This window comes from Anolis carolinensis, unplaced genomic scaffold (assembly GCF_035594765.1).
Source record: "Anolis carolinensis isolate JA03-04 unplaced genomic scaffold, rAnoCar3.1.pri scaffold_19, whole genome shotgun sequence".
NCBI lineage: Eukaryota > Metazoa > Chordata > Lepidosauria > Squamata > Dactyloidae > Anolis > Anolis carolinensis.
This window is the reverse complement of record NW_026943829.1, coordinates 63,315-69,025: the sequence shown is the minus strand read 5'-3', so window position 1 is coordinate 69,025 and position 5,711 is coordinate 63,315.

The following is a 5,711-nucleotide window of genomic DNA, read 5'->3' as shown; positions in this document are numbered from 1 at the left end:
ATAAATACATAGGGATTGCAAATGCATGCAGGGGGGTTAATGCCTATCTGTAGGAGAGTTTAACCAATATTTCAGGGGAAAATGCTTTTATAAGATTAATGGATATATATTTTCTTCTTCCTGACTTGCAAGGGCTTCTCTACCTTTTCAAAACATTCCCTTGGTTAAGAGCGAGGGAGGCTTTGGAAAACTAAACACTGCTAAGGGAGGATAAGAGAGATACATATATATCATATATTGCAAGCAATGTCCTCCAGGTTCTGTTGATCTTGACCCCATTATAAGCCAAGGGAGGCTTTTTCAGCTAAAATAAAAAGGGCTGAAAAACTCGGCTTATCTTCGAGTATATACGGTAGTTCCACAGAACTGTATAGCATAAAAACACTGCAAGTCACCGGGGATTTATCTATATGCATTCCTGGATGAACTCCTCATCGAAAAGCAGATTGGGAGCAGCGAAATGAAATTCCAGGAAGATATAGGATCCTAAGGCAGGTGCAGGCTCCACCTGGCAAGAACTGGGTGAGCCGGATGCTGTCGAGCATAAGACCTCACTGATTCAATTGAGATTTATAGAGATCTTGGTTGTCCTACAGTCCCATTACCCCCTATCTGATTGCGGAAGAAAGAAGCGCAGGAATGGCTGCAAACAGGTTGCAACTCAGTGGGAGGGCAACTCCTTTGCATGCAGACGCTGAGAAAGGCTGGGCTGAGAAAGATTTCTGTCAAGAAACTCTGGAGAATCACTGCTGGCCGATGCACAGAATACTGAGCAAGACAGGCAAGTGGTCCACTGCAGTGTAAGACAGCTTAAAATCTCAGAATGACAGAGTTGTAACAGAGCTCATGGGCGCGAGTGCAGCCTCCTTGCTCAAGGCAGGATTTCCAGCCAAAGTATCCACAACAGGGAACTGTCCAAGGTCTTTTGAAAAAGTTCACCTCCTTAGGAAATTGGTTCCACTGCTGAACCACACCTACTGTCAAAAAGTTCCTTCAAATGTTCAATCAAAATCTACTCTCCTATAACTACAAGCCTGGTGCTACCCTCTGTGACAGCCTATGAGCTATTTAAAGAATGATCCCATGTCCCTTCTCAGTCCTCTTCATGGAGCAGAACATGGCTAGCTCCTTCCAACTTTTCCATGTATAAGGTAAAGGTAAAGGTTTCCCCTGACGTTAAGTCCAGTCGTGTCTGACTCTGGGGGTTGGTGCTCATCTCCATTTCTAAGCCAAAGAGCCGGCGTTGTCCGTAGACACCTCCAAGGTCATGTGGCTGACATGACTGCATGGAACGCCGTTATCTTCCCGCTGGAGCGGTACCTATTGATCTACTCACATTGGCATGTTTTCGAACTGCTAGGTTGGCAGAAGCTGGAGCTTAACAGCGGATGCTCACTCCACTCCCCGGATTTGAACCTGGGACCTTTCAGTTTGCAAGTTCAGCAGCTCAGCGCTTTAACGCACTGTGCCACCAGGGGCCCCTTAAAATAATGTATAAATACAGTATTAAAATATATTTTCCGCAATAAGTGACAATCCGCGAAGTAGGGACACTATATTTATTTTTAAAATAATGTAAGGTAAAAAGGTAAAGGTTTCCCCTGACGTTAAGTCCAGTCGTGTCCGACTCTGGGGGTTGGTGCTCATCTCCATTTCTAAGCCGAAGAGTTGGCATTGTCCGTAGACACCTCCAAGGTCATGTGGCCATTGGCATGATTGCATGGAGTGCCATTACCTTCCCACCGGAGCGGTACCTATTGATCTACTCACGTTGGCATGTTTTCGACTAGGTTGGCAGAAGCTGGAGCTTAACAGCAGGCGCTCACTCCGCTCTCTGGATTTGAACCTGGAACCTAAACCCATCGATAAGTGAGGGAACACTGTATTCTTTCTTTTTGGGAGAACATCAGGCATTCTATCAGTCTGTGTGCTTTGCACCAGTGAGTATGGAATGGGCGCATAAGCTGTGGCCACTTGACAGATTGATTGCTGTGGGTGTGTGTGTGAGTGTGTGATAGAGAGAGCATGTGTGTTTGCACATTCAAGAAGGGAGTGCAAAGCCCTCATTTGCATGAAATTGGGTCCTTTTTCGGAAACAGCTGCCAGTGCCAGGTCGAAAGCTGACGCGATGATGAATGGTGACAGAAGGGCTGGTGCAAAAGGAATAGTAATGGCATTTTGATCTGATATCAACTGCACCCTTTAAGAAGCAGGAGCGAAGTATGTGGCCCCATATTGCTTATCCTCCTCCTAGTCCTCGGGATCCTGTTTTATATATCAAGACTGTACTGGGAGGTAATGAATGGGTAGGTGGTCTTAGCAGACATGGAAATCAGGAAGACTTTAACATGGGACCTCCGGCTTTGAAAACACTCCAAAGACCAATTCCTGATGCGTCAAAGGAGCTCTGAGCCAGAATGAAGAAGCAGACAGGAAGACATCATTCCACCATGTCTCCTGTGTCACTATAACAATATAATAATATATAATACCATATATACTCGAGTATAAGCCGACCCGAATATAAGCCGAGGCACCTAATTTTACCAGAAAAAAAACTGGGAAAACATTGACTCCAGTATAAGCCGAGATACCAATAAAATTACATTAATTGAGGAATCAGTAGTTTACATGTTTTTGAATCTTTACATCAAACTGTAATTTAAGATATGACTGTTCAACTCTGATTAAATCATTAAATGCATATGTGAAATTAGTATATATAATTATAGATGTATATCTAGCTCTGCATTGTTTATATAGGCATTGAATGTTTGCCTGTTACTATGTTGGAAGCCGGCCTGAGTCCCCATGGGAGATAGGGTGGGATACAAATGAATTACAGTAGTCTCACTTATCCAACATAAACGGGCCAGCAGAATGCTGGATAAGTGAATATGTTGGATAATAAGGAGGGATTAAGGAAAAGCCTATTGAACATCACATTAGGTTATGATTTTACAAATTAAGCACCAAAACATCATGTTATACAACAAATTTGAAAGAAAAAGTAGTTCAATATGCAGTAATACTATGTAGTAATTACTGTATTTACAAATTTAGCACCAAAATATCACGATGTATTGAAAACATTGACTACAAAAATGCGTTGGATAATCCAGAACGTTGGATAAGCTAGTGTTGGATAAGTGAGACTCTACTGTATATATAATTATAGATGTATATCTAGCTCTGCATTGTTTATATAGGCATTGAATGTTTGCCTGTTACTATGTTGGAAGCCGGCCTGAGTCCCCATGGGAGATAGGGTGGGATACAAATGAATTATTATTATTATTATTATTAGTAGTAGTAGTAGTAGTAGTATAAAATTATTGTTGATACCATATTGTTTTTGTTGATCTTACGTTTCCACTTACAGAGCTAGTTTATTGTTTTTATTTGAAATACGTTAAATATTCAAAAACATTTAACCTACTGATGCTTCAATTAATGTAATTTTATTGGTATCTATTTTTATTTTGAAATTTATTATTAGCAGCTGCATTTCCCACCTTTGGCTTACACTCAAGTCAATAAGTTATCTCAGTTTTTTGTGGTCAAATTAGGTGCCTCAGCTTATATTCGGGTCGGCTTATACTCGAGTATATACAGTAATGTAATTTTATTGGTATCTATTTTTATTTTGAAATTTATTATTAGCTGTTGCATTTCCCACCTTTGGCTTATACTCGAGTCAATAAGTTATCCCAGTTTTTTTGTGGTAAAATTAGCTGTCTCGGCTTATACTCGAGTATATACGGTAATGTAATTTTATTGGTATCTATTTTTATTTTGAAATGTATTATTAGCTGCTGCATTTCCCACCTTTGGCTTATACTCGAGTCAACAAGTTATCCCTGTTTTTTGTGGTCAAATTAGGTGCCTTGGCTTATATTCGGGTCGGCTTATACTCGAGTATATACGGTAATTAAAATAACACACTGTGATACATAAAACAGAATAAAATTAACATGATAACAGAGTATAACGCAACCATTGAACCCACAACCAATGGGCCTGAAATAACGAGTTCCTGGGCATGGGTGCGCAGACTGGTGCAAATCGAACTCGGCACTTTGCTGTATCAATGCCAGTGAACAAAATGAGATTGCTAGACAAAGTCTGACCATAACTGTTTGCCCTTTAGCAACCTTCAGTCTAGTCTTGCAAAGAAATCTTCAGAAATTACCAGCTCACGATAATATGTGTCCTTCTGCGCATATATCAGTATTAGTCACTGGAAGACATTCGCCCGGAGGCGAAGGCTTACTCACCACAGGTGACCAGATGAGTGGCCAGTGTTAACCTCGCTGTCTGTCTTGTATTTGAGAAACATCCATAGCGTGTCAACGCATGCTTATTTATTTACTTTATTTACTGATTAAATTCATATCCCGCATTTTCAAGTAATGGGTTCCCCATGGCAATAAAGTAAGAATTCTAATGTATTCGAATCGTTCAAGAATAGGAATGGAGGAGGTGAGCATGGAATTAAGTGATGCAAAATGTGTTTGTGATCTGATGTTGTCTTGTGACTAATGCAGAATAATAGAGGAAGATGAACATTAGCATGACGCAACCACTCAAGACGTGCTCATCTATTTTGTGGTAGCCAAAGGATGTAGTATGTACTTTGCTTGCAAAATGTCTACTCTTTGTTCGGATTGATGAGTATGGGGATCTTTTTTTTTTCTTTTAGGGAAGTGGGGAATTAGACCTAGCTCCATTGTAGAACAATCATGAGATCCCGAGGCCAAGATCACAGAGCTCCAAGAAGAGCTAGGAAAGATCAAAGTGGTCAAGGATTGGTGGTTGGAGGCCACATTCAGGTTGATGCTCACTTCCAACATAACATAGTGGACATGGTGGTGAATTGGGCTATATTTTGAGGCCAAGATCCCAGGTTTCACTTCAGAGAACTCCAAGAAGAGCTAGGAAAGATCAAAGTGCTCAAGGATTGGTGGTTGGAGGCCACATTCAGGTTGATGCTTGCCTCCAACATAGTGGACATGGTGGTGAATTGGGCTATATTTTGAGGTCAAGATTCCAGGTTTCACTTCAGAGAGCTCCAAGAAGAGCTAGGAAAGATCAAAGTGGTCAAGGATTGGTGGTTGGAGGCCACATTCAGGTTGACGCTTGCCTCCAACATAACATGGTGGTGAATTGGGCTATATTTTGAGCACCTTCTAGGTCATTTTAGGCCCATGAAAGGCCATTTGTCAATAGGGAGGGTCAATGTCATTTTCTATTTGGGTAGTGGGGAGTTGGACCTAGCTCCATTGTAGAGCAATCATGAGATCCCGAGGCCAAGATCACACAGCTCCAAGAAGAGTTAGGAAACATCAAAGTGGTCAAGGATTGGTGGTTGGAGGCCACATTCAGATTGACGCTTGCTTCCAACATAACATAGTGGACTTGGTGGTGAATTGGGCTATATTTTGAGGCCAAGATCCCAGGTTTCACTTCAGAGAGCTCCAAGAAGAGCTAGGAAAGATCAAAGTGGTCAAGGATTGGTGGTTGGAGACCACATTCAGGTTGACGCTTGCCTACAACATAACATAGTGGACTTGGTGGTGAATTGGGCTATATTTTGAGCACCTTCTAGGTCATTTTAGGTCCAAGAGAAACCATTTGTCAATAGGGAGAGTCAATGTCATTTTCTATTTGGGAAGTGGGGAGTTAGACCTAGCTCCATTGTAGAACAATCA